General features: G+C 46.6%; 1 long non-coding RNA gene across 3 annotated transcripts; it reads left to right on the top strand.

Annotated features, from left to right (window-relative positions):
• Positions 1 to 27,965, top strand: LOC110742695. 3 transcript variants are annotated; one of them, XR_004183040.1, is made up of 6 exons: positions 1 to 682; positions 5,042 to 5,170; positions 5,281 to 5,461; positions 6,446 to 6,632; positions 9,222 to 9,452; positions 27,311 to 27,965. It is a non-coding gene; the product is annotated as an uncharacterized LOC110742695 (long non-coding RNA). The 3 variants fall into 3 exon arrangements; XR_004183041.1 differs by having other exon boundaries at positions 5,042 to 5,461; positions 6,446 to 6,563; XR_002520698.2 differs by having other exon boundaries at positions 5,042 to 5,461.
• The last annotated feature ends 27 nt before the right edge of the window (positions 27,966 to 27,992 follow it).

Raw genomic sequence — 27,992 nt, 5'->3', positions numbered from 1 at the left:
CACAGTGAGACCCCCTCATCTCTATTTAAAAACATAAATAAAAAATAAATAAAATTAAAAATAAAAACAAGGTGCAAAGACTCATTTTGTTACTCATGGTTGCATTTTAATTAAGAATATAAGCAGTCTTTGAAGTTCTTTTCGGACCTACACTGCTACAAGCGCATAATGTCAAACGTAGATTTCAAAAGAGGCCCCCCACGGGGGGTTCATTAATTGCAAAATCAGAGCAGAGGTCCCTTGCTTCCCTCACCTACCCTTATCCTAAGTGGTGGTGGCAGCAGCGCGGAGCAGCTTCTGAAAGTCCGGGAGCTCTTTTATTCCTCCTCTGCAAAGCAAAGGTGTCACAGGGCGCGGCTTTGCCAGAAAGCGCACTCCAAACCTTGCACTTCTCAGTCTGCAGGCGCTGAGCCCCCGGAGGAGGAGGGGCGGGGCCAAGGCCTCCTCCCAGCCCGGCTTTGCAGAGCAGAGATCTGATGTCTGGAGTCTACAGAAGCACTTGCAGAACTGATCAGAAGCCACCCCGCTTATCGGCAGATCTTAGGAGAGTGTTCGGTGGAGGCCCTGCAGGTCTGCGCAGCTCACCTCCCTGGGAACTGCTCGCCTGAGCGTCGGAGCCGGCGCTGGCACCCTGCAGTCAGAAAGTTGCAGCCGCGGGAGCCCCGGATGCCTAGGACGCAAGGTAAGTCGCGGCCTTTTGCCTTCCCTGCGCCAACTTTCTGATTTCGCCGACTTTACTTTTCCTCTTCCAGGCTTGCTCTCTGAGTCTACATTTATTCTTAATCGCGTAGGCAAATCATTTCCTAGAATCTCCAGGCTTGCTTTCTATTGATTTATTTTTTGGGTAGCTTCACTGTCTAATCTTACAGCCGCTGCCTGTTTCCAAACAGCACGAATGAATGATACAGTCCTGCACAGGAGCACCCTCAGTGCAAGATTGGTGCAATCCCAATCTTGAAGTGGAAGTGAAGTGTCCGACTTTGTCGTCGTCTCCTTTCCCATTAGAATTAGAATTTTAAAATAAGTACCTACCAGGTACATTGTTATAACGATACAACTTCAAGTTGAGAATTAAATAAATCATGCTTTCGTTCATTAAATGTATTTACTATCTTTTCTTTTCTTTCTTTTTTGAGGCAGAGTCTCGCCCTGTCGCCCAGGCTGGAGTGCAGTGGCGCGATCTTGGCTCACTGCAACCTCCGTCTACTGCGTTCAAGGGATTCTCCTGCCTCAGCCTCCTGAGTAGCTGGGCACATGCCACCATGCCCAGATAATTTTTATATTTGTAGTACAGACAGGATTTCACCATGTTAGCCAGGCTTGTCTCAAACTCCTGGGCTCAAGCGATCCACCCGCCTCAGCCTCCCAAAGTGCTGGGATTACAGGCATGAGCCACCTGGCTGCTATATTTTCTTTATGTATGTTTGCATATTATTACTTTTTAAATATTTGATGACTGATAATTGGAATGAAAATCAGGGAGGAAAATAATGAAATCCAATATTCCTGTATTACAGTGCCAGGTAGGTTTTCAATATCATGACCATAGTCCTGTCACTTTCATGTTGGTGAAACAAAGTAGTCAGGACTTTAAAAATTTTCAAATGATTTAATATATGCCTGATGCCTACCTTCCTTTCCTTCCTTCTTTTCTTTGTTGTTTTAAGAGACAGGGTCTCACTTGGTCACCCAGGCTGGAGTGCAGCGGTGCAATCATAGCTTATTGCAATCTCAAACTCCTGAGCTCAAGTGATCCTCCTGCCTCAGTCTCCCAAGTAGCTGGGACTACAAGTATGCAACCACCATGCCTGGCTCATTTATTTTATTTTTTGTAGAGATGGCGTCTCACTATGTTGCCCAGGCTGGTCTTAAACACGTGGGCTCAAGCAATCCTCCCACCTCAGCCTCCCAAAGTACTGGGATTAGAGGGGTGAGCCCCCATGCCTGACCTTTTTTAATTTTATTTTTTAGAAAATACTTGGACTAGCTGGGCATGGTGGCTCGCGCCTGTAATCCCAGCACTTTGGGAGGCTGAGGCGGGTGGAACACCTGAGGTCAGGAGTTCGAGATCAGCCTGGCCAGAATTGTGAAACCCTGTCTCTACTAAAAATACAAAGTTAGCCAGGCATGGTGGTGCATGCCTGTAATCCCAACTCTCGGGAGGCTGAGGCAGGAGAATTGCTTGAACCTGGGAGGTGGAAACTGCAGTGAGCTGAGATTGCGTCATTGCACTCCAGCCTGGGCGACAAGAGTGAGACTCCATCTCAAAAAAAAAAAAAAAAAAAGAAAATATTTGGACTAGAATTAGGGTGAAAGGGATCCTCAAGTTTGCCTAGACCAGCCTGTTATCAGAGACTTTTTTAAAGCCAGTGTTTTATTGCTATATAACTAAATACAATAAAATGCACTTTTCAAGTGCACATTTTGATGAGTTTTGACAAATTTATTCATACTTGTAATCATCACCACAATAACATTTCCATCACCCAGAAGTTTCCTAGGGCCTCTTTCCAGTCAGCCCCCTGTTGCAACTCCTATCCCTACTGATCTGATCGTTGTCATTACAGCGTTTGTATTTTCTAGTGTTTCATATAACTCAAACAGTATGTGCTCTTGTGTCTGGCTCCTTTCCATCAGTATAATTTTTTTTTTTTTTTTTTTTTGAGATGGAGTTTCGCTCTTGTTGCCCAGGCTGGAGTGCAGTCTCAGCTCACTGCTGCTACCTCCGCCTTACAGGTTCAAGTGATTCTCCTGGCTCAGCCTCCTGAATAGCTGGGATTATAGGCAAGGGCCACCACACCGGCTAATTTTGTATTTTTAGTAGAGACGGGGTTTCACCATGTTGGTCAGGCTGGTCACTGCTGACCTTAGGTGATCTGCCCACCTTGGCCTCCCAAAGTACTGGGATTACAGGTGTGAGCCACTGTGCCTGGCCTTCCATTGGTATAATTGTTTGTTTTTTTTTAGACTGAGTCTCTCTGTGTCCCCCAGGCTGGAGTGCAGTGGCGCAATCGTGGCTCACTGCAACCTCTGCCTCCTGGGTTCAAGCGATTCTCCTGCCTCAGCCTCCCAAGTAGCTGGGACTACAGGCGTGTGCCACCATGCCCGGCTAATTTTTTGTATTTTTAGTATAGACGGGGTTTCACTGTGTTAGCTAGGATGGTCTCAATCTCCTGATCTCGTGATCCGCCCACCTCAGCCTCCCAAAGTGCTGGGATTATAGGCATGAGTCACCAGACCCAGCCCTATTGGTATAATTTTAAAAATATTTATCCATGTTGTAGCATGTATCAGTAATTCATTTTTATTACTGAGTAGTGTTCCATTGAAGGGATATACCACAATGTGTTTAGCTATTTATCTGTTGATGAACATTTGGATTTTTTTCTAGTGTCGGGCAGTCACAAATAAAGCTGCTATGGATATGTTTTCATTTCTTTCGAATAAAACTCCAAGATTGGGATTGCTGGGGTTTTTAAAAATTTTTATTTTTTGAGATGGAGTTTCACTCTTGTTGCCCAGGCTGGAGTGCAATGGCACAATCTTGGCTCACTGCAACCTCTGCCCTCTGGGTTCAAGCAATTCTCCTGCCTTAGCCTCCCTAGTAGCTGGGATTACAGGCATGTGCCATCATGCCTGGAAATTTTGTATTTTTAGTAGAGATGGGGTTTCACCATGTTGGTTAGGCTGGTTTTGAGCTCCTGACCTCAGGTGATCCACCTGCCTCAGCCTCTGAAAGTGCTGGGATTACAGTCATGAGCCACTGCGCCTGGCCTTGCTGGATCTTATGGTAAGTATATGTTTAACTTTATAAGAAACTGCGGGCCCAGTGTGGTGGCTCACGGCTGTCATCTCAGCACTTTGGGAGGCTGATATGGGAGGATCCCTTGAGGCCATGAGTTTAAGGTTAGCCTGGGCAACATAGTGAGACCCTGTTTCTACAAAAAAAAAAAAAAAATTAGCTGGACATAGTGGTGTGCATCTGTAGTCCCCGCTACTCAGGAGGCTGAGGCAGAAGGATTGTTTAAGCCCAGGAGTTCTAGGCTGCAGTGAGCTATGATTGCATGCTGCACTCCAGCCTGGGCGACAAAGACCGTGTCTCAGACGTGCGTGCGCGCACACACACACACACACACACACACAGCTGTTGTCTTTGCTCCCTTGTAATTGGGCAGCAGATCCTGTCTCTGATTCATCATGGAATGCTGTTGTCTCTGTCCCGTTTTTATTTATTTATTTATTTATTTATTTATTTTTGAGACGGAGTCTCGCTTTATCACCTAGGCTGCAGAGCAGAGGCACGATCTCGGCTCACTGCCAACTCCGCCTCTGGGATTCAAGCAATTCTCCTGCCTCAGCCTCCCAAGTAGCTGGCACCACAGGCATGTGCAACCATACCCAGTGAATTTTTTTTTTTTCTTTTCTTTTGAAACGGAGTGTCTCTCTGTTGCCCAGGCTGGAGTGCAATGGCGTGATCTGGGCTCACTGCAACCTCTACCCACTGGGTTCAGCGATTCTCCTGCCTCAGCCTCCCAAATAGTTGGGATTACTGGCATGTGCTGCTATCGCCTGGCTAATATTTTTGTATTTTTAGTAAAGATGGGGTTTCACCATGTTGGCCAGGCTGGTCTGGAACTCCTGACCTCAAGCGATCCACCAGCCTTGGCCTCCCAAAGTGCTGGGATTACATGCGTGAGCCACTGAGCCCTCCTGAGTCTGCTTCTTTGTCTATGCGTTTAGTTCTCCCAAGAGATTCTCTTTCCCTCTCCCTCTCCCTTGTCTTTGTACCCTGCTAATCAGGTATGTGTGATTTCCTGTCAGACCTGAACCTTGCAGAATTGAAGCTACAGAAAAGAATACGTTGACTCTGCAGTGCTTGAAGGGGGTAAAAGTAAAGCATTACCCAGAGGAAGCAGGGTTAGGAAATTTTGCCTCTGACCCTTTTTTGTGCCAGTCCCACCAGGAGAGAGTGAAGCCAGATAGTCTCCCTCTTTCCTGTTTTGTGTCTGGACTTTGATGTTCATTTCCTCATTCTTTCTAGGCTCTTGCTCTTGCAGAATCCACAGGTCTTTCTTGAAGAAATCTGTAGTCAGAACTTTGTGCTGCATTTTTATCTAGGGAAGGAACAGGACAAGAGTGTGGTCTCCTAGAAATCTAGCACTGGAGAAACGTGAGTCTGATTTGTCTTTTTTTGGTCTTGTTTTGTTTTTTTTTGCTGTCATTGTAATATTTTTATGCATTGGACTGTTATATGTTATACTGTTACACTATGTTGGCTAGACTGGTCTCGAACTCCTGACCTCGTGATCCACCCGCCTCAGCCTCTCAAAGTGCTAGGATTACAGACATGAGCCACCATGCCCAGCCTTGCCTCTTGGCTGTTACCAAAGGATGTTTGCTTCCAAAGAAGCTGGAAGATGCAGCCCCAGTGAGCCTTTGCAGGGGAGCAAGAGAGCCACAGGTAAGGACAACTGAGTTAGACAGGTGGGACAGGGCCTATGGGGAGGGCAGAGTGCATCACATTCCCCCACCCAGACTCACGGGCCACGGCATCATGGCCCCATTCAAGGCCCCACTCCTGTCTGTCTGATTGTGTGATTCCCAGTTATTCCCATTCCCCCAACAGATAAATACTCCAATGGGTTCAATGCATACACTTTTATTAAATCTCACTCTGTCACCCAGGCTGGAGTGCAGTGATGTGATCATAGCTCACTGCAGCCTCCAACTCCCAGGCTCAAGTGATCCTCCCATCTCAACCTTCTGAATAGATGTGATCACAGGTACACACCACCATACTCAGGTAAATTTTAATTTTTTTGTAGGGACAGGGTCTTGCTATGTTGTCCAGGCTTGTCTCGAATTCCTGACCTCAAGTGATCCTCCCACCTCAGCCTCCCACAATACTGCGATTACAGGGATGAGCCACTGCCTTTGGCCTAAATGTGCTCTTAAACACCTGTGTTGTTATTTTGTACGTGGGTATTTTAATGTACACAAATGGCAATGAGTTGTGGCCTTATGGCATTGCTTTCTGTTTTCAGGCAGCACTAAGCTTTTTTTTTCTTTTTTTTTTTTGAGATGGAGTCTCGCTCTGTTGCCTGGGCGGGAGTGCAGTGGCGTGATCTCGGCTCACTGCAACCTCTGCCTCACAGGTTCAAGCGATTCTCCTCAGCCTCCTGTGTAGCTGGGACTACAGGTATGCACCACCAGGCCCAGCTAATTTTTTTTTTGTATTTTTAGTAGAAACAGGGTTTCACCATGTTGGTCAGGCTGATCATGAACTCCTGACCTCAAATGATCCACCTGCCTTGGCCTCCCAAAGTGCTGGGATTACAGGCATGAGCCACTGCGTCCAGCCAACACTAAGCTTTTTAAATGACGCTGTGTGTGCATCTAGCCTGTCACGTCTCACTGCTATACCGCCTTCTGTGTTTCTACCCAGCTCACCTGCCCACTCTCCTGGTGAGGAACCCCCAGGGCACCTCCACCTCCCAGAGCACAAATGTCATTGAGATGAGCAGCTTGGGACATGGTATGGACCCATGCAGAGGTGACCCTAGGTAATGATGGCATCAGAGTGAGAGGCTGGACAACAGTGCGGCTGGGGGAGCTTCGAGGTGCTGTGATGTGTAAGAGATCATCAATTCCAGGATGTCACCCCGAGGAGAATATGCGTGGACCAAAGATGAGGGGTCCCCAGGAGGGTGCACCAATAGTGAGGCCCCCAGATTCCATCCCTAGTCAGGTTCCCTGCTAAGTGGCAATTAGAAAAATTCCTCTTTACAGAAAACAGAAGGCCAATTAGGTCCCCAACCACAAAGCCAGTCCTCTACCCTCTAGTGAAAGCTTCCAGTGGACAAGAAAAGCTTGGGAAAGCCAGAAGGAATAGGAACCACAGCTCAGGCCAGGCAGCGGCTTCATAAATCACAAGGATGATTCTTTTTTGTTGTTGTTGTTAAAGAGATAAGGTCTCACTGCATCACCAGGCTGATGTGCAGTGACCCAATCACGGCTCACTACAGCCTTGAACTTGTGGGCTCAAGTGATCCTCCCAGCTCAGCCTCCTGAGTAGCTGGGACCACAGGTGCACACCACCACGCCTTGCTAACTTTTATTTTTATTTTTATTTTTGAGAGGGAGTCTCGCTCTGTCACCCTGGCTGGAGTGCAATGGTGCATTCTTGGCTCACTGCAACCTCCACCTCCCAGGTTCAAGCGATCCTCCTGCTTTGGCCTCCCAAGTAGCTGGAATTACAGGTGCAAGCCACCAGGCCCAGCTAATTTTTGTATTTTTATAGAGACAGGGTTTCACCATGTTGCCAGACTGGTCTTGAACTCCTGACCTCAGGTGATCCGCCCACCTCAGCCTCCCAAAGTGCTGGGATTACAGGTGTGACCCACCGTACCTGGCCCCTTGCTAACTTTTAAACTTTTTTTGTAGAGATGGAGTCTCACTATGTTGCCCAGGCTGGTCTCAAGCTCCTGGCCTCAAGCAGTCCTCCCACCTCAGCCTCCCAAAGTGCTGGGATTATAGGCATGAGCCACTATGCCCAGCCCCAGAAGGGCAATTAGTACACAGTAACAGTGGAAGGAGCAGAGACACAGTCGGTGGGTGGTGGGAAGATAAGAACATTCACTCTGAGGGCTTCTAGTAATGTTGGAGAAGTGAGCATCAGCTGAGCAGAAGGGAGGGAGGGAAGGAAGCACAGGAGGTTTGAGGAGAGAGAGAGGAAGTATGAAATCGTTGTTTTAAACCTCCTGGGGAAATGTAGAAGAGTTGCCAGGCAGCCCACTTGAAGTCTGTGAATTTAAAGTGAAAGCCCAGCCAGGCTGGGCACTGTGGCTCATGCCTGTAATCCCAGCACTTTGAAGGCAATGACCACAGAGAGAGAGGATCATCTGAGGCCAGGAGTTCCAGACCAGCCTGGCCAACATGGTGAAACCCCATCTCTACTTAAAATATAAGAATTAAATGGGCATGGTTGTGGGCACCTATAATCCCAGCTACTCAGGAGGCTGAGGTGTGAGAATCACTTGAACCCAGGAGACAGAGGTTGCAGTGAGCTGAGATTGTACCACTGCACTCCAGCGTGGGCAACAAGAGCAAAACTCTGTCTCAAAAAAAAAAAAAAAAAAAAAAAGTGAAAGTACAGCCAGACATGGTGACTCACACCTACAATCCCAGCACTTTGGTGGTTGAGGTGAGGAGGATTGCTTGAGGCCAGGAGTTCAAGAGCAGCCTAGGCAACATGGTGAGACATCATCTCTACAGAAAATTAGAAAATTATCTGGGTGTGGTGTGGTATACATCTGTGATCCCAGCTCCCAGGGAGGCTGAGGAGGGAGGATCGTTTGAGCCCAGGAGATGGAGGCTGCAGTGAGCTCTGATCACACCACTGCACTCCAGCCTGGGCGACAGAGTGAGACCCTGTCACTAAAATAAATAAATAAGTAAATGAATAAATAGATGAATAAATAAAGTGAAAGTTCAGCTGAGTGCATGCTTTCTCAGTGAGACTTGACTGTCCAGGTGCAGATGCAAGAGATCCAGCCTGTTCATGTCACCCTCGCTCAGGGGAACAATGTCAGGAGACAAAGGAGTTGATTTTTTTTTCCTTCCTCTTTTTTTGAGACGGAGTCTCCCTCTGTTGCCCAGGCTAGAGTACAGTGGTGTGATCTTGGCTCACTGCAAACTTCACCTCCCAGATTCAAGCGATTCTCCTGCCTCAGCCTCCCTAGCAGCTGGGATTAGAGGCACCTGCCACCACACCCGGCTAATTTTTGTATTTTCGGTAGAGACAGGGGTTTCGCCATTTTGGGCAGGCTGGTCTCGAACTCCTGACCTCAAGTGATCCACCCACTTCGGCCTCCCAAAGTGCTGGGATTACAGGTGTGAACCACCTCACCCTGCAGGAGTTGATTTTAATTATGAACCATGATTAAGGAAGGCAATGACCGCAGAGAGAATAGCAGTGAGGTGGGGAGGCCAAGTGGAGAGTTCTGGAATGAGAGGAGAGGTCAGCGGGGAGCTGTCCGAAGCCTCCTCTCTGGGTGATGGAGGGTCCCAGGTGTGACTGCAGACAGGGAGGGGTAGCTGAGAGGCACATTGGAAAAGATCACTGGAGCTATAGCAGTCCTGGTGCCCAGAGAGATGGGGAGTAGCCTGGCCTGTCTACGTGGGTGATGACACCAACGTCTTGTATGAAATCACTGTTGCAGACCTCCTGGGGGAATGTAGAGGGGTTGCTGCTCTGCAAGATGGCAAGAAGGATGGAGAACACAGTCAACCAGGAGCCCAAGTCCTCAGTGGATGAGGAGGTGCAAGCGGAAGACCAGCAGACAGCAGTCACCGAGAGGGACAGCAAGTGACTCCGCTGCCTTTGAAAGAGAAAGGTCTTGGACACGACCACAGGAAGCATGGAGGATATAGACCCTACCTTAGATTCTACGGTATGTGGGGTATAGGAGAAAAAAGAGTCCCTGCACCAGACAGTGCCAGGGGATGTGGGGTCCTGAGGGGCCAGTGGGGTTGGAGGGAAGAGACCCTCCTGCAAGAGGCTGAGTGGAGGCTCCGGAGCCAATGATGTCATCAGAGGAGCTGGAGCAGGATGTAGGGTGAGGAGGAGGGTCCAGTCATGTTAGGCAATACACAGATCTGGGGGGAGGGCCCATGGCACAGAGGCTGTGTCCTTTGAGGGTGAGTGAACCAACAGGGGAAAGTGAGGCATGATGAAAACAGCCGTGGATGGCCGGCTGTGGTGGCTCACGCCTGTAATCCCAGCACTTTGGGAGGCCGAGGAGGGTGGATCATCAGAGGTCAGGAGTTCAAGACCAGCCTGGCCAACATGGGGAAGCCCATCTCTACTAAAAATACAAAATTAGCCAGGCATGATGGTGCGCACCTGTAATCCCAGCTACTTGGGAGGCTGAGGCAGGAGAATCACTTGAACCCAGGAGGCAGAGGTTGCAGTGAGCCGAGATCGCGCAAAACTCCATTGGGAAGGGGAGCAGGGGGAGGGGAGGGGAGAAGGAAGGAAGGATTGAAAGAAAGATAGAAAGAAATAAGGGAGAGGGAGAGAGAGAGAGAGAGAGAAAAAGGAAGGAAGGAAGGAAGGAAAAGAAAGAAAAAGAGAAAGGAAGGAAGGAGGGAGGGAGGAAGGAAGGCAGGGAAGGAAGGAAGGAAGGAGAAAGAAAAAGAAAGAAAATAACCGTGGATGAAAGGGAGGAAGGGAGGAAGGAAGGAAGGAAAGAAAAAGGAAGGAAGGAAGGAAGGAAAAGAAAGAAAAAGAGAAAGGAAGGAAGGAGGGAAAGAGGGAGGAAGGAAGGAGGGAAAGAGGGAGAAAGGAAGGGAAGGAAGGAAGGGAAGGGAAGGAAGGGAAGGGGAGGGAAGGAAGGAAGGAAGGAGGGGAAGGAGGGAAGGAAGGAAGGAAGGAGGGGAAGGAGGGAAGGAAGGAAGGAAGGAAGGAAGGAAGGAAGGAAGGAAGGAAGGGAGGGAGGGAGGGAGGGAGGGAGGGGAGAGAGAAAGGAAGGAAGGAAGGAAGAAAATAACCGTGGATGACCTCAGACAGCCAGGTGACATTTCAAGCTGTGAGTTTGGAGAGTGTGGACGCTCCAGGCAACTGTGAGGTGACTGCTCCCCCCTGGTGGTCATATATGACTAAAGCAAGTACAAGTCCAGAATCACACCTGGAGAACAGGTGCCATCGCCTGAAAGCAACAGTAGCCACGACAATAAGGCCAGGTGCAGAACCCAGGTCTCCCCCCTTTATTAGAACCTGTGGAGAGATCATGAACCTATTCCCCGATAAGTTCATTTTCAGAGGTAAAAAATCACAACAATCTCCCACAGTGTCACTTCTCCCAGGAACATGTGTATGTGAATGGCTTAAAAACTGTTGCCTTTGACAAAGAAATGTACCAGTTTCCAATGGTAGAATATTTAATTGAGGAAATGTCTCATTAACAGATGTTAAGTGTAGGGTCTCAGCATCAGAATTTCCCTTGAATGTTTCATTATAAAAACGTTTGAGGTGTGGGGCTTACACCTGTAATCCTAACACTTTGGGAGGCCGAGGTGGGAGGATCACTTGAGGACAAGAGTTTGAGACCAGCCTGGGTAATTAGCCAAGTGCGGTGGAGCACACTTGTAGTCCCAGCTTCCTGGGAGCTGAGAAGGGAGCGTCCCTTGAGCCCAGGAGTTCAAGGCTGCAGTGAGCTAGGATAACATCACTGCACTCCAGCCTGGGAAACAGAGCAAGACCCTGTCTCTAAAAAATAAATGAATTAATGTTTTTAAGAAATGTTCAAACTTAATGAAAAGTTGAAAGAATTTTGCAGTGAACATCCACACCCACCCCTGAAGTCTACAATTAACATTTCATTATGCTCAGTTTATCGTATAACCTATTCAACTATCCATCCCTCAAACCATTCTATTTGGAGGCATTTGAAAATGAATTGTGGCATTAGTACATTTCACCCCTAAACACTTCAGCACACATATTATAACAAGACTCTCATATTTATTTATAGTCCTTTTTTCTTTGGACATAAAATATGCATATAGGTCAGGTGCAGTGGCTCACGCCTGTAATCCCAGCACTTTGGGAGGCCGAAGTGGGCAGATCACTTGAGCTCAGGAGTTCAAGATCAGCCTGGGCAATGCCCGGGTGCAGTGGCTTGCGCCTGTAATCCCAGCACTTTGGGAAGCCAAGGCAGGTGGATCACGATGTCAGGAGATCGAGACCATCCCACAATAAGCAGCAGGAAACCCTGTCTCTACTAAAATACAAAAATTAGCCGGGTGTGGTGGCACGCACCTGTAGTCCCAGCTACTTGGGAGGCTGAGGCAAGAGAATCGCTTGAGCCTGGGAGGCGGAAGTTGCAGTGAGGTGAGATTGCACCACTGCATTCCAGCCTGGGCAAGGGAGTGAGACTCCATCTCAAAAAAAAAGGCCGGCTGCCGGTGGCTCAAGCCTGTAATCCCAGCACTTTGGGGAGGCCGAGACGGGCTGGATCACAAGGTCAGGAGATCGGTGACCATCCTGGCTAACACGGTGAAACCCCCGCCTCTACTAAAAAAATACAAAAACTAGCCGGGCGCAGTGGCGGGCGCCTCTGTAGTCCCAGCTACTCGGGAGGCTGAGGCAGGAGAATGTGAACCCGGAGGCTGGAGCCAGAGTGAGCTGAGATCCGCCACTGCACTCCAGCCTAAGGTAGATGAGACTGCCCCAAAAAAAAAAAAAAAAAAAAAAATAAAAATAAAAAATAAAATAAAAATAAAAAAAATAAAAAAAAAAAAATAAAAAAAAAAAAAATTCTGGTCTGGGTAATATAGTGAAACCCCATTTCTACTAAAAATACAAAAATTACCTGGGCATGGTGGCACATCCCTGTGATCCCAGCTACTCAAGAGGTTGAGGTATGAGACTCACTTGAACCCAGGAGGCAGAGGTTGCAGTGAGCCAAGATCACACCACTGCACTCCAGCCTGGATGACAGAGCAAGACCCTGTCTCAAAAAAAGAGAGAAAGCACATAAGTCTCTTCCTTTTTGCTTCAATGCGTTCCTGAGGATCACGTTGCAATGTAGATCATATTTTTCCAATGAATAAACTTGCATTCCAGACCAGAGACAGAGCATCATTTAAATCATGGCTTTAAATAATAACATAGCATGAAAGAAAAGAATCAATATTCTAGGCTGGGCATGATGGCTTAGGAAATCCCAGCACTTTGGGAAGCCAAGGTGGGAGCCCAGGAGTTCAAGACCAGCCTGGGCAACATAGTGAGATCCCCGTCTCTACAAAAAAAAAAAAAAAAATCTTAATGCATATAGTAAAATGTACAAATCTTACGTGTACCCCTCAATGAATTCTAACAAATCCATGCACCCATGTAACCCATATTGCCATCAAGACAGAACATCACTATCATCCCCAAAAACCTTCCCCTGTGTACCTTCTCAGTCGATCCACTCCCCACCCTCCAATCAGGCAACCATTGATCTGATCATTCCCGTTATAAATTAGTTTCAGCCTGTTCTACAACTTAATGTAAACTCAATCGTAAAGTATGGACTCTGGTGTAGCAGCATCAGAATTCAAAAAGCTACCCAGAGGCCAGGTGCAGTGGCTCATGCCTGTAATCCCAGCACTTTGGGAGGCCACGATGGGTGGATCGCTTGAGTCAGGAGTTCGAGACTAACCTGGTCAACGTGGTGAAACCCCATCTCTACTAAAAATACAAAAATTAGCCAGGTGTAATAGTGTGTGCCTGTAGTCTCAGCTACTCAGGAGGCTGACATGAGAGAATTACTTGAACCTAGGAGGCAGAGGTTGTGGTGAGCTGAGATCACACCACTGCACTTCAGCCTGGGTAACAGAATGAGACCCTGTCTCAAAATAAATAAGTAAATAGATAAATAAATAAATAAATAAATTAAAAAAAAAGACCCCCAGGTATTTCTAGGCTGGGAACTTTTGCTCAGACCCAGGCCTTTTCCCACATTCCAGAAGACAGCAATTTGGCTCTGTTCTGAGGTCACAGCTGATTGGCTACAGATCTGTGACTAGATCTCAGGTCTCCTTGCTGTTCACCCTCTGTTTACTGTACAACGGGGTTTCTTCCAGAACGGTGGTTCTCAATGTTAACATCCATTATAATCTCTGGAGGAACATACCTCTGGGATAGGGCTCAATAATCTGCATTTTTGGCCAGGCGCAGTGACTCACACTTGTAATCCCAGCACTTTGGGAGGCTGAGGTGGGAGGATTGCTTGAGCCCAGAAGTTTGAGACCAGCCTGGGCAACACGGTGAAACCCCATCTCAATTGAAAATACAAAATTAGCTGGACATGGTGGCGCACGCCTGTAATCCCAGCTACTTGGGAGGCTGAGGCAGGAGAATTGCTTGAACCCGGGAGGCAGAGGTTGCAGTGAGCTGAGATCATGCCTCTGTACTCCAGCCTGGATAACAGAGTGAGAGTCCGTCTCAAAAAAATAAAAATAAAAATAAAAGCCAATTGCAATTACTGTTGGATTTCTATTGGAATGACTGTTGGAAATCCACCTGTCATTTCTACGTCACAACAAGAAAGAATTGGGGTGAGCTATTTGCTAATGGTGACCATGTGACAGTGAGGTGTCCTCACCCCATGCTTTCTGAAGATATTTCTTAATGTCCCTGCTCAGCAATCATTCAACAAGAGCTCCTTGCATATGTTTCAGCAAAAGTATTCCCACCTCGCCTCATTTTCTTTTTTTTTTCTTTTTTGTTTTTGAGACGGAGCCTCGCTGTGTTGCCCAGGCTGGAGTGCAGTGGTGCAATCTCGGCTCACTGCAAGCTCTGCCTCCCGGGTTCACGCCATTCTCCTGCCTCAGCCTCCCGAGTAGCTGGGACTACAGGCGCCTGCCACCATGCCTGGCTAAGTTTTTGTATTTTTAGTAGAGACAGGGTTTCACAGTGTTCGCCAGTATGGTCTCAATCTCCTGACCTTGTGATCCACCTGCCTCGGCCTCCCAAAGTGCTGGGATTACAGGTGTGAGCCACCGTGCCCAGACTTCTCTTTTTTTAAAAATTTTTATTTATTTATTTTTTTGAGACGGAGTTTCACTCTTGTTGTCCAGGCTGGAGTGCAATGATGCGATCTCGGCTCACTGCAACCTCTGCCTCCTGGGTTCAAATGATTCTCCTGCCTTGGCCTCCCGAGTAGCTGGGATCACAGGCATGCGCAACCATGCCCGGCTAATTTTCTATTTTCAGTAGAAATGGGGTTTCTCCATGTTGGCCAGGCTGGTCATGAACTCCTGACCTCAGGTGATCCGCCTGGCTCCGCCTCCCAAAGTGCTGGGATTACAGGCGTGAGACACCAGACCCGGCCAGCCTCATTTTCTCTTTAACTGGGGGGAGTCTTCCTCCTCTCTCTGCTGACTCATTGACATGCGTATCTCACTGTGGCCAGATTTCCTCCTCCATTCAGCCTAGTTAATCTACTTCCAAGGGCTGGGAGCAGCCCAGTGCATACTTATCCCCCAGGACAGAGCCCCTCACCACTGTTCCATGGGCAACATGGAGTGAAAGAGATAGTTTTAGGGTAACACACTATACTCATTTATTTATTTTTTGAGTTGGAGTCTCGTTCTGTTGCCCAGGCTGGAGTGCGGTGGTGTGATCTCGGCTCACTGCAACCTCTGCCTCCTGAGTTCAAGTGATTCTCCCACCTCAGCCTCCAGAGTAGCTGGGACTATAGGCACACATCACCATGCCCGGCTAATGTTTGTATTTTTAGTAGAGACAGGGTTTCACCATGTTGGCCAGGCTAATATCGAACTCCTGACCTCAGGTGATCCTCCCACCTCAGCCTCCCAAAGTGCTGGGATTACAGGTGTGAGTTACCGCGCCCAGCCCCATACTATTTTTTTTTTTAAATACTTATGAACTGATTTTAGTGTACCTTAGGAAAATAGCAAACCCATGAATTCACACATACTATGTATTATTTAAGTTGTTTCCTCTCTAAATAAATAAATTTAAGTTGAAAAAAGAAATTGATTGGGAAGACCAGTATTGATGGACTTGTAAAAACAGTGGCCTGAGCTGGGCCCAGTTGCTCACACCTGTAATCTAAGGGCTCTGACAGGCTGAGACAGGAAGACTTCTTGAGGCCAGGAGTTTCAGACCAGCCTGGGCAACATAGCAAGACTCCGTTTCTTCCGAAAGACATAAAAAATATTAGCTGGGCATGGTGGCTATGTCTAGTCCCAGCTAGTTAGGAGGCTGAGGAGGGAGGATTCCTTGGGCCCAGGAGGTCGAGGCTGCAGTGGGTTATGATCGCACCACTTCACTCCAGCCTGGGCAACAGAGCAAGACCCTGTCTCAAAAACAACAACAACAACAAAAACAGAGACTTACAGGGATGTCAGAAAGTGAAAGGATAAGAGCTTGCCCATGATCTGAGAATTCCTGCTTCAGTGGATTCCAGGGAAAGGTGAACGTGGAGACTCAAAGAGTGGCGTCTCCTGTTAGGAAAACTCATGTTCTTTTCCTGCAACTTTAAGTCATTTCATGAAGACATAAAAGCAATTCTAGTTATTTTGCATTTGTATTTTGTGACTTCTTTTGCATATTATTCTTGATAACTCACAATAGCATACTTACTTGCCTTAAAATATGTGAATTTACATAGATGCTGCCATTTTAAAGTATAATTTTTATAACATTTTGGGACTAGAATTCTTTTTCCTGAAGGGACACATTTTCTGTTTTATAATGAAAGTCAGCTGGAACATAAGATTCTGCACATAATAGTTTACTTTAGAGACAAATTTTCAGTATCTTTTTGCTTATAAATGAGTTGTGTTGTTATTAAAAAGCAACTTTATTCAATTATGTTTATTTCTTTATTTTATACTCTGCCTCATTTCTTGTTGATCTGAGACAACTTACAGTGAGAATACATATGATAAAATAAAAATTAAAAAAACAAAAACTGGGAGTTAAAAGTAAGAAGTCAAGGTAAGGGGAAATGAAACGAACACAAACTGTCCAGACCCAAGCGGTTAAGCGTTGACTTTCAGGCCAGGGACAGTGGCTCATGCCTGTAATCCCAGCACTCTGGGAGGCCAAGTCGGGCGGATCAAGAGGTCAGGAGATTGAGACCATCCTGGCCAAGATGGTGAAACCTCATCTCTACTAAAAATACAAAAATTAGCTGGGCGTGGTGGTGCTTGCCTGTAATCCCAGCTACTAGGGAGGCTGAGGCAGGAGAATCGTTTGAACCCAGGAGTCAGAGGTTGTGGTGAGCCGAGATCGAACCACTGCACTGCAGCCTGGCTACAAAGCGAGACTCCATCTCAAAAAAAAAAAAAAAAAGAAAAAGAAAAAGAAAAAAAGAAAAAGTTTATCTGTATAAAGAGAACAATGGGGTTTTTGTTTTGTTTTGTTTTGTTTTGTTTGAGACAGAGTTTCGCTCTTGTTACCCAAGCTGGAGTGCAGTGGTGCGATCTGGTCTCGAATTCCTGACCTCATGATCTGCTCGCCTCAGTCTTCCAAAGTGTTGGGATGACAGGCATGAGCCACCGCACCCGGCCCCATCGGTATAATTTTGAAAATATTTATCCATGTTGTAGCATGTATCAGTAATTCATTTCTTTTTATTACTGAGTAGTGTTCCATTGTAGGGATATACCACAATTTGTTTAGCTATTTATCTGTTGATGAACATTTGGGTTTTTTCTAGTGTTGGGAAGTCACAAATAAAGCTGCTGTGATTATGTTTTCATTTCTCTTGGATAAAACTCCAAGATTGGGATTGCTGGGTCTTTTTTGTTTTTGTTTTTGTTTTGTTTTGTTTTGTTTTGAGATGGAGTTTCACTCTTGTTGCCCAGGCTAGAGTGCAATGGCACAATCTTGGCTCACTGCAACTTCTGCCTTCCGGGTTCAAGCCATTCTCCTGCCTCAGCCTCCCTAATAGCTGGGATTACAGGCATACGCGACCATGCCCAGCTAATTTTGTATTTTCAGTAGAGACAGGGTTACACTATGTTGGTCAGGCTGGTTTTGAACTCCTGACCTCAGGTGATCCGCCTGCCTCAGCCTCCCAAAATTTTGGGATTACAGGCATGAGCCACCACACCCAGCCTTATACGTATATGTTTAGCTTTATAAGAAACTGCAGGCCCAGTGTGGCGGCTCACAGCTGTCATCTCGGCACTTTGGGAGGCCTATCTGGGAGGATCCCTTGAGGCCATGAGTTCAAGGTTAGCCTGGGCAACATAGTGAGACCCTGTTTCTAGAAAAAATAAAAAATTAGCTAGACATGGTGGTGTGCATCTGTAGTCCCCACTACTCAGGAAGCTAAGGCTGGAGTGCAGTAGTGTGATCTTGGCTTACTGCAACCTCTACCTCCTGGGTTCAAGTGATTCTCCTGTCTCAGCCTCCTGAGTAGCTGGGATTACAGGTGCGGGCCACCACACCTGGCTAATTTTTGTATGTTTAGTAGAGACAGGGTTTTGCCACGTTGGCCAGGCTGGTCTTGAATTCCCGACCTCAGATAATCCACCTCAACCTCCCAAAGTGCTGGGTTTTCAGGCGTGAGACACCGTGCCTGGCCAGCAGTTTACTCCTCACCTTAATTTTAAAAATCAGTGTCAACTCTGTGGCATGCAGAAGATCTCAGCTTCCCAGAATAGCCAGTTATATTATATATCATTTCAATTTCAACTTCTACCTCAGCTTCAAGGAGTACGTGTGCAAGTTTGTTACATGGGTATATCACACGATGCTGAGGTTTGGGGTACGAGTGATGCCATCACCCAGGGTTTGAGCACAGTACCCAATAGGTAGTTTCTCAGTCCTTGCCCTCCTTCCCCTGCCTTCTTGTAGTCCTTAGTATCTTTTTTGTTTTGTTTTGTTGTTGTTGTTGTTTTTTTTTTTTTTTTTTTTTTTTAATGTGGAGTCTTGCTCTGTTGCTCAGGTTGGAGTGCAATGGTGTGATCTCGGCCTCTGCCTCCCGGGTTCGAGTGATTCTCCTGCCTCAGCCTCCTGAGTAGCTGGGATTACAGGTGCCTGCCACCATGCCTCACTAATTTTTGTATTTTTAGTAGAGACGGGGTTTTACCATGTTGACCAGGCTGGTCTTGAGCTCCTGATCTCAGGTGATTCACCTGCCTTGGCCTCCCAAACGCTGGGATTACAGGTGTGAGATACCGCATCTGGCCATTAGTGTCTGTTTTCAGAATCTACTATGTACTCTTTCAGTGCCTGGGGACCTGAACAAATTTATCCCTACTACCAAAGCAAGTAAGCTTGGTTCTCGCAACTATGTGTGATCTTCACAACCTCTGTACCAGCTTTTATTTTTTCTTACACAAGTGAAGACAAGAGGTCAGTTCTAACAAAAGGTGAAGGAAGCAAGGTGACCTTAGACGTCTCTTGAAAGATACAGAGATTGAGAAGTTGGGAAAGCGTTTGTTTGGGCAAGGAACTTTTTTTTTTTTTCCTCTTACCCAAAATCAGGCCTCCAAAGGCTGGTCCTGCAGGAAAACTTGCTTTTGTACTTTGGAACTAGGGGCGAGAAGGCCTTGTCAGCAGTAGTTTTTTTTTTTTTTCTAAAATCAGTTGTCCCTTTGCTTGCCCCACATGAACTAGCTGGAGCAAGCCAGGCAGAAGTTCTGTGTTCTGTTCTGAGCTGCAGAAGGCAGTGGTCCGGATGGGGCCTGGGAGCCGCTGTGTCTGAGAATCTGAGAATAGACCTACCCACCGGGATGTATTCTACCCCTGGCCCTGCCCTCTCCCTCCCTGTTAGAGCCAAATATGAAGAATCCAGAGTCCAGTCTCCGGCAATGATTTTTCCGTGTGTGGAATTCTAATGTACACAATTTACTTTGAAGCAACTGAACTTACTCAGCAGATTTTTTTCCACTACAGCCACAAGAATTTTAAATATGCAGGAATTGTGAGTCACTCCTGGTGGAGACAATGAAAAGAGGAGGAAATTGGCCAGGCGTGGTGGCTCACACCAGTCATTCCATCACTTTGGGAGGCCGAGGCAGGTGGATCACTTGAGGTCAGGAGTTTGAGACCAGCCTGGCCAACATGGTGAAGCCCTGGCTCTATTAAAAATACAAAAGAATTAGCCAGGTATGGTGGCAGGCGCCTGTAATCCCAGCTACTCGGGAGGTAGGAGAATCACTTGAACCTAGGAGGCAGAGGTTGCAGTGATCTAAGATCACATCACTGTACTCCAGCCTGGACGACAGAGTGAGACCCCGTCTCAAAATAAAAATAAAAATAGAAATAGAAATAAAAACGAGGAAATCAGAAGTGTACAGAGAAGTAAAGCATTTTGCAGAGCAGGATGGGAAGCGCAAAAAGGAGCTGTGGCTGAGTTTCCTGTGCTGCTCAATCAAACAGGGAGGGCGTTGATACTCTTGTAACCCAATAGGTGAAGGCCATCTCCCCTGGCCTGACCATTTCATGGGCAGAATTAAGGTCCTAAAATCCTGCTCGCTCTCCTAGGGAGGGTGTGGGAAAAGAATCAGCCTTCCAAGTAAATTCAATGTAAAGTGAGTCTCTAACATTCTATTTTGGCCAGCACGGTGGCTCACACTTGTAATCCCAGCACTTTGGGAAGCCGAGATGGGAGGATCACTTGAGGCCAGGAATTTAAGACCAGCCTGGGTAACATAGTAAGACCTCATCTCTATAATAATAATAATAACTTAGCTGGTGTGGTGGTGCATGCCTGTAGTCTCTGCTACTCAGTAGGCTGAGGCGGGAGGATCACTTCAGCCCAGGAGGTTGAGGCTGCAGGGAGCTATGATTAGACCATTGGCACTCCAGTATGGGTGATGAGTGAGACCTTGTCTCTAAAAAAGTCAAAAATATTCTGTTTTCTCTTTGAGACCACATTACAACCCAGGAGGCAGGTGTCAAGAATTCTGACTCGTAAATCAGGCCTAGTGTTCAGCTGGGGATGTGTAAATCAGTTCTCACCTTCACTGGAGGAAATGTACATTTCCTTTCAAATTCAAGGCTGATGGTCTTGTTTTTTTTTGTTTTTTTTTTTTTTTTTTTTTGAGGCAGGGTCTCACTCTGTCGCTGAAGTGCTGAGGCCTGATCTCAGCTCTCTGCACCTTTGAACTCCTGGGCTCAAGCTATCCTCCCACCTCAGGCTCTTGAGTGTCTGGGACCACAGACATGCACCACCATGCCCCACCAATTTTTTTTTTTTTTTAAGAGAAGGAATCTCACTATATTCCCCAGGCTGGTCTCAAACTCCTGGGCTCAAGCGATCCTTCTGTCTCAGCCTTCCAAAGTGAGACACACTTGTGGGATTATTACAAGTGTGAGCCACTGCACCTGGCCAATCTCATTGAATCTATGGCTAGTGTCAGTGGTTGGAAAGAGGTTCAAGTACCTGTTTTTTTTTTTTGTTTGTTTGTTTGTTTGTTTTGAGATGGAGTCTCACTCTTGTTGCCCAGGCTGGAGTGCAGTAGTGCAATCTCGGCTCACAGCAACCTCCGCCTCCCGGGTTCAAGCGATTCTCCTGCCTCAGCCTCCTCCTGAGTAGCTGGGATTACAGGCGCCTGGCTAATTTTTGTACTTGTAGTGGAGACAGGGTTTTTCCATGTTGGCCAGGCTGGTCTCGAACTCCTGACCGCCTCAGCCTCACAAAGTGATGGGATTACAGGTGTGAGCCACCACGTCCAGCCAAAGTACCTGGTTTTTCAAACATGTCCAGTAATTATTTGTCTGATCATCTCAACAAGACTGGAATCTTCTTGAAGTTGGTGCACATGCATTCCTCTCTCAGGTCTTTTGTCGGGGTTCCTGGGGACTGGTTTTGAGGTTCTGGTACCTTCAGTCATTGTCAGGAGCATTGCCCATTCTTAGTTATGTTGTGTTGCTTCATGCACCTTCTGTTTTTTGTTTTTTTTTTTAAATTTTTTTCCGAGACGGAGTTTTGCTCTTGTTGCCCAGGCTGAAGTGCAATAGCGCGATCTCGGCTCACTGCAAACTCCACTTCCCAGGTTCAAGTGATTCTCCTGCCTCAGCCTCCCAAGTAGCTGGGGTTACAGGCATGCACCACCATGTCCAGCTAATTTTGTATTTTTAGTAGAGACGGGGTTTCTCCCTGTTGGTCAGGCTTGTCTCAAACTCCTGACCGCAGGTGATCCACCCGCCTTGGCCTCCCTAAGTGCTGGGATTACAGGTGTGAGCCACCATGCCTGGCCTGCTCAGGCACTTTCTATTTATTTATTTATTTATTATTATTATTATACTTTAAGTTCTAGGGTACATGTGCATAACGTGCAGGTTTGTTACATATGTATACTTGTGCCATGTTGGTGTGCTGCACCCATCAACTCGTCAGCACCCATCAACTCATCATTTATATCAGGTATAACTCCAAATGCCATCCCTTCCCACTCTTGCCTCCCCATAATAGGCCCCAGTGTGTGATGTTCCCCTTCCAGAGTTCGAGTGATCTCATTGTTCAATTCCCACCTATGAGTGAGAACATGCGGTGTTTGGTTTTCTGTTCTTGTGATAGTTTGCTAAGAATGATGGTTTCCAGCTGCATCCATGTCCCTACAAAGGACACAAACTCATCCTTTTTTATGGCTGCATAGTATTCCATGGTGTATATGTGTCAGGCACTTTCTTAAAAAGTTCTTTAGCTTATCCCGCTTATCTCATTTTAGCTCCTCTTACACCATTTGTCTGTTTCTGACTTCCTCTTCACTAACTTGTGGTTCATTCTCCATACTTAGTGGAATTGCACTACAGTAAGCCCTGCATCTCTGCCGATAGACCTGCTGACTTCAAGCTCTTTGCAGCGAGCCTGCCTGTATGAATTAGCTTGATTCCTGCTGGACCAAAGTCAAATGAGTGGTTTATTTTATTTTTTTCTTTTTATTTTTAATCTTTTTTTTAATAGAGACAGGGTTTCACCATATTGGCCAGGCTGGTCTTGAATGCCTAGCCTTAAACAATCCCGTCTTGGCCTCCCAAAGTGCTGGGATTACAGTCATGAGCCACCACGCCGACCCTTTTTGAGTTTTTTTCTTTTTTCTTTTTCTTTTTTTTTTAGATGGAGGCTTGCTCTGTCACCCAGGCTGGAGTGCAGTGCAGTGGTACGATCTTGGCTCACTGCAACCTCCACCTCCCGGGTTTAAGCGATTCTCTCACCTCAGCCTCCTGAGTAGCTGAGACCAGCCTGGGCAACATGACAAAACACTGTCTCTACTAAAAATACAAAAAATTAGCTGGGCATCATGGTGCATGCCTATAGTCCCAACAGCTCAGGAGGCTGACGTGGGAGAGTCGCTTGAGCCAGGGAGGCAGAGGTTGCAGTGAGCTGAGATTATACCACTGTCCTCCAGCCTGGGTGACAGAATGAGGCCTTAACTCAAAAAAAAAAAAAAAAATGCATGTGTGTGCGTGTGATTAATGTGTGTGTATGTGTATTTGTAGGGAATGTGGTTGGTAAAATACATAGGCATAGGAGCCAAATCATGAAGGGCATAAATTGTGTAATAAAGACATTATGTTAATTGGCTGGGTGCAGTGGCTCTGGTGGGGCCCGGTGGCTCACATGGGTAATCCCAGCACTTTGGGAGGCTGAGGCAGGCAGATGACTTGAGGTCAGGAGTTCGAGACCAGCCTGGCCAACATGGTGAAACCCCATCTCTACTACAAATACAAAAATTAAATGGGCATGGTGGCAGGTGCCTGTAATCCCAGCTACTTGGGAGGCTGAGGCAGGAGAATTGCTTAAACCTGGGAGGCAGAAGTTGTAATGAGTCAAAATTGTGCCATTGCACTCCAGCCTGGGTGACAGAGCGAGACTCTTTCTCAAAAAAAAAAAAAAAATTTATTAGTAGACACTGAAATTTGAATTTCATTTTTATTTATTATTATTATTATTATTGCTTTTAAGACAGGGTCTCTCTGTCACCCAGGCTGGAGTGCGGTGTCATGGCTGTAGCTCACTGCAGTCTCAAACTCCTGTGCTCAAGCAATCCTTCTGACTAATCTTCCTTAGTCTCCTGAGTAGCTAGGTCTATAGGCGCATGCCACCACACCTGGCTAATTGAAAAAATACTTTTGTAGAGATGGGGTCTTGCTATGTTGCCAGATTGGTATTGAACTCCTGGCTTCAAGTAATCCTCCTGCCTCAGCCTCCCCAAGTGCTAGGGTACAGGTGTGAGCCACTGCGGTCAGCCTGAAATTTGAATTTCGTTAATTTTTACATGTTAAAAAATATTATTCTTCTATTGAGTTTTTTTCCCAACTGTTTAAAATGTAAAAGTCAGCCGGGCATGGTGGCCCACACCTGTAGTCCCAGCTACTTAGGAGGCCAAGATGGAAGTTTGAGGCTGCAGCGAGCTATGATGGCACCACTGCACTCCAGCTTGGGTGACAGAAAAAAAGAAGTAAAATAAAATGTAAAAATCATTATTACTTGTGAGCCATACAAAACCAGATGGCAGGGTGGATTTGGCCTACAAGCCATAGCTTGCTGACCCTTGACTTAAAAGATTTTTTTTTCCAGGTCGACTTTAAATGGCATTATTCTGCCAACTGCATTGGTTGGAAATCAGTTGAGCAGTGGGTTGGTCAGCTGCTTTGAGTCTGTTTTTAACCACAGTCTATTCTAAATATAGACTACTTACGTCGTCTGTGTAGCCTTGTATATGACATATTAGTCTCTGATGGGAGGCTGGTGTAGGCCACCTTGAGGATCCCTTTCGCCCTAATTCTAGTCCAAAGCTTTTCTAAAAAATAAAGGCCAGGCATGGGGGCTCATGCTTGTAATCCCAGCACTTTGGGAGACCTAGGTGGGAGGATTGCTTGAGTCCAGGAGTTCAAGACCAACATAGCAAGACCCCCATCTCTACAAAAAAAATTTTAAAAATTAGCTTGGTGTAGTGGTGTATGCCTGTAGTCCCAGCTACTTGGGAGGCTGAGGCAGGAAGACCACTTGAGCCCGGAAGTTGGAGGCTGCAATGAGTCATGATCGCACCACTGCACTCCAGCCTGGGTGACAGAGTGAGAACTTGTCTCAAAAAAAAATTCTTTTTGAATCTCTGTCCTCTGCACTCCAGCTTGGGTGACAGAGTGAGAACTTGTCCCAAAAAAAATTCTTTTTGAATCTCTGTCCTCTGCACTCCAGCCTGGGTGACAGAGTGAGAACTTGTCTCAAAAAAAAATTCTTTTTGAATCTCTGTCCTCTGCAGCTTGTGCAGCAGTGTGCCTCCCAGAATTTCTTCCTGTAACTTCACCGTTTTCCTTCTCCTGCCCGGGTTCAAATCAGGACGTAAAGGTGGTGGTCCTGTAGGCTCTGTCCTTAGCGCTCTTCTCTTCTCCCTCTCTCTATTCTCCCTGATCTTTATTTTTATTATTATTCTTTTTCTTTTTCTTTTTTTTTGAGATAGAGTCTCGCTCTGTCGCCCAGACAGGAGTACAGTGGCATGATATTGGCTGACTGCAAGCTTTGCCTCCCAGGTTAGGTGATTCTCCTGCCTCAGCCTCCCGAGTAGCTGGGACTATGGGCGCCCGCCACCACGCCCAGCTAATTTTTTGTATTTTTAGTAAAGATGGGATTTCACCGTGTTAGCCAGGATGGTTTCGATGTCCTGACTTCGTGATCTGCCCGCCTTGGCCTCCCAAAGTGCTGGGATTACAGGTGTGAGCCACCGTGCCTAGCCTATTTTTTATTATTTTTTATTTTCTTGAGACAGGGTCTCGCTCTGTCGCCCATGCTGGAGTGCAGTGGTATGATCTTGGCTCACTGCAATCTCTGCCTTCCAGGTTCAAGTGATTCTCCTGCCTCGGCCTCCCGAGTAGCTGGGACTACAGGTGCACACCACCCTGCCCGGCTAATTTTTGTATTTTTAGTAGAGATGGGGTTCTGTCATGTTGACCAAGCTGGTCTTGAACTCCTGTCCTCAAGTGATCTTCCCGCCTCAGCCTCCCAGAGTGCTGGGATTACAGGCGTGAGCCACTGTGCCTGGCCTCTCTCTGGACTTTAATCAGATCACATCTTCAACTAGCACCTCTACATTGGCAACATTGTGTATGTTTAGCCCTTACATTTAGCTCTGACCTTTCTTCTGAGGCTTAGAGCCTTTCCCGATATCTGGAAGTTAAAGTCTAAACTCCTTAGCCTGGCCCTAGGATCCGCCGAGTCTGAACTCCTGATGCACTGCCAGGCTCCTGGGCCAAGTCACAGGGTAGCTGCCAGCAGGTCATCTGCTTCTTCCTCCTCCTTGTCTTTGCTCACGCTCCTCCCTCTGCCATCACAAGCCTCTCTCCTTGTCTCCACCTCCCTCCCTCTCCTCCCAGTACACACCAAGTCGATGCCCTGCCCTTCGACAACCCACTCAGAGGACCACTTACCTGTCAGATTCAGCTCAAATATCTGTGCCTCCTTGAAGCCTTTTCTTTTTTCTCTGCTTTTATTTTCTTTTCCTTTTCTTTCCTTTCCTTTCCTTCTTTTCTATTCTCTTCTCTTCTCTCTTTTCTTTTCTTTTCTCTTCTTTTGTTAGAATCAGGGTCTTGCTGTGTTGCCTAGGCTGGAGTGCAGTGGCGTGATCTCAGCTCACTGCAGCCTCCACCTCCTGGGTTCAAGTGATTCTCCTGCCTCAGCCTCCCAAGTAGCTGGGATTACAGGCTTGCACCACCACCGCCAGCTAATTTTTTGCATTATTATTTTTAGTTGAGACTCGGTTTCTGTATGTTGCCCAGGCTGGTCTCGAACTCCTGGCCTCAAACAATCCTCCTGCCTTTGCCTCCCAAAGTGCTGGGATTACAGGCAAGAGACATCATGCCCAGTCTGAAGCCCTGTTTCATAGATAAGGCTAAACATTTTTCCTGTGTGCCCATAAAGCCTTATGCACACCTCCGCTTTAATGCTTGCTTTCTTGCTATAATTAGGTAAAAAATAATTGAATATTGGTTCAACATTATATATATATATATACACACACACACACACACACACACGTATATATGTGTGTGTGTGTGTGTGTGTGTGGTTTCTCTGCCTCTGCCTCCTGGTTTCCAGCGATTCTCCTGCCTCAGCCTCCCGGGTAGCTGGGATTACCGGCACATGCCACCACACCCGGCTAATTTTTACTTTTTTATTTTTAGTAGAGAAGGGGTTTCACCATGTTGGCCAAGCTGGTCTGGAACTCCTGACCTCAGGAGATCCACCTGCCTCAGCTTCCCAAAGTGCTGGGATTACAGGCATGAGCCACCGTGCCCGGCCTCAACATCAAATGTATTTAAAAGTTGGTACCAGCCAGGCACGGTGGTTCATGCCTATAATCCCAACATTTTGGGAGGCCAAGGTGGGCAGATCGCCTGAGGTCAGGAGTTTGAGACCAGCCTGGCCAACATGGTGAAACCCATCTCTACTAAAAATAAAAATAAAAAAATTAGCCGGGTGTGGTGGCACGTGCCTGTAATCCCAGCTACTCAGAAGGCTGAGGCACGAGAATCACTTAAACCTGGGAGGTGGAAGTTGCAGTAAGCTGAGATCATACCACTGCCCTCCAGCCTGGGCAACAGAGTAAGACTCCATCAAGAAAAAAAAAAGAAGAAGAAGAAAAAAGAAATTGGTGTCATGTGGGAAGTAAAAAAAAAAAAAAAGGAAAAAGAAATGAATGAATTCATGAGTACACTCTTATGTGGCCTGCACTGACTTTCACACAAATTAGATTGGCTTAGTAAGCAAGATGGGATATTTTCACAATTTTATTTGATGTATTTAAATGCATTTATCTTTTTTTTCTGTAGGAGGAAAATTCTTCCAAGGATGGTCTCCCACTCAGAGCTGAGGAAGCTTTTCTACTCAGCAGATGCAGTGTGTTTTGATGTTGACAGCACGGTCATCAGAGAAGAAGGAATCAGTGAGCTAGCCAAAATCTGTGGCATTGAGGACATGGTGTCAGAAATGTAGGGATAGCATTTATCCACTTTATGAAATGATAAAGAATTTCTGAAGAGTGATTGTTTTGGATGAAGTGCTAGACCCTGGCTATGGAACATGAACACTAGGCTTTTTCTTTCATTCCTTAGAGCTGAATTTGATATATTCATTCATTTATATAAATATTTATGGGAAATAAATATGGATAAGACATGTTCTTAGCTTGATCAGGGGAATGATGACCGTCACTAACCAAAGAAGATGGCTTGGGGGGCAGGGCCCAAGTGTCCAGCGGCTTTGTGTCATAGTTGAAAGTGTGGCCTTAGTGCTTCCCTGGAAAGGCTCAGAGCCTCTTGGTGGATCCTGGGTCAGAGGTCCTCCCTCTCTCCTGCCCTCCTGTCCTGCAGCTGGGCACCTCCCTCCACAGCCCCAGTCCCTCAGTCAGCACCGTGTCATTTTCTTTTCTTTTTATTTTTTTCTTTTTGAGATGGAGTGTCACTCTGTCACCAGGCTGGAGTGCAGTGGCGCAATCTCAGCTAACTGCAACCT

This window comes from Papio anubis, chromosome 4, assembly GCF_008728515.1.
Source record: "Papio anubis isolate 15944 chromosome 4, Panubis1.0, whole genome shotgun sequence".
NCBI lineage: Eukaryota > Metazoa > Chordata > Mammalia > Primates > Cercopithecidae > Papio > Papio anubis.
The sequence above is the reverse complement of the archived record's forward strand: the minus strand, read 5'-3'. Positions and strand labels throughout refer to the sequence as shown.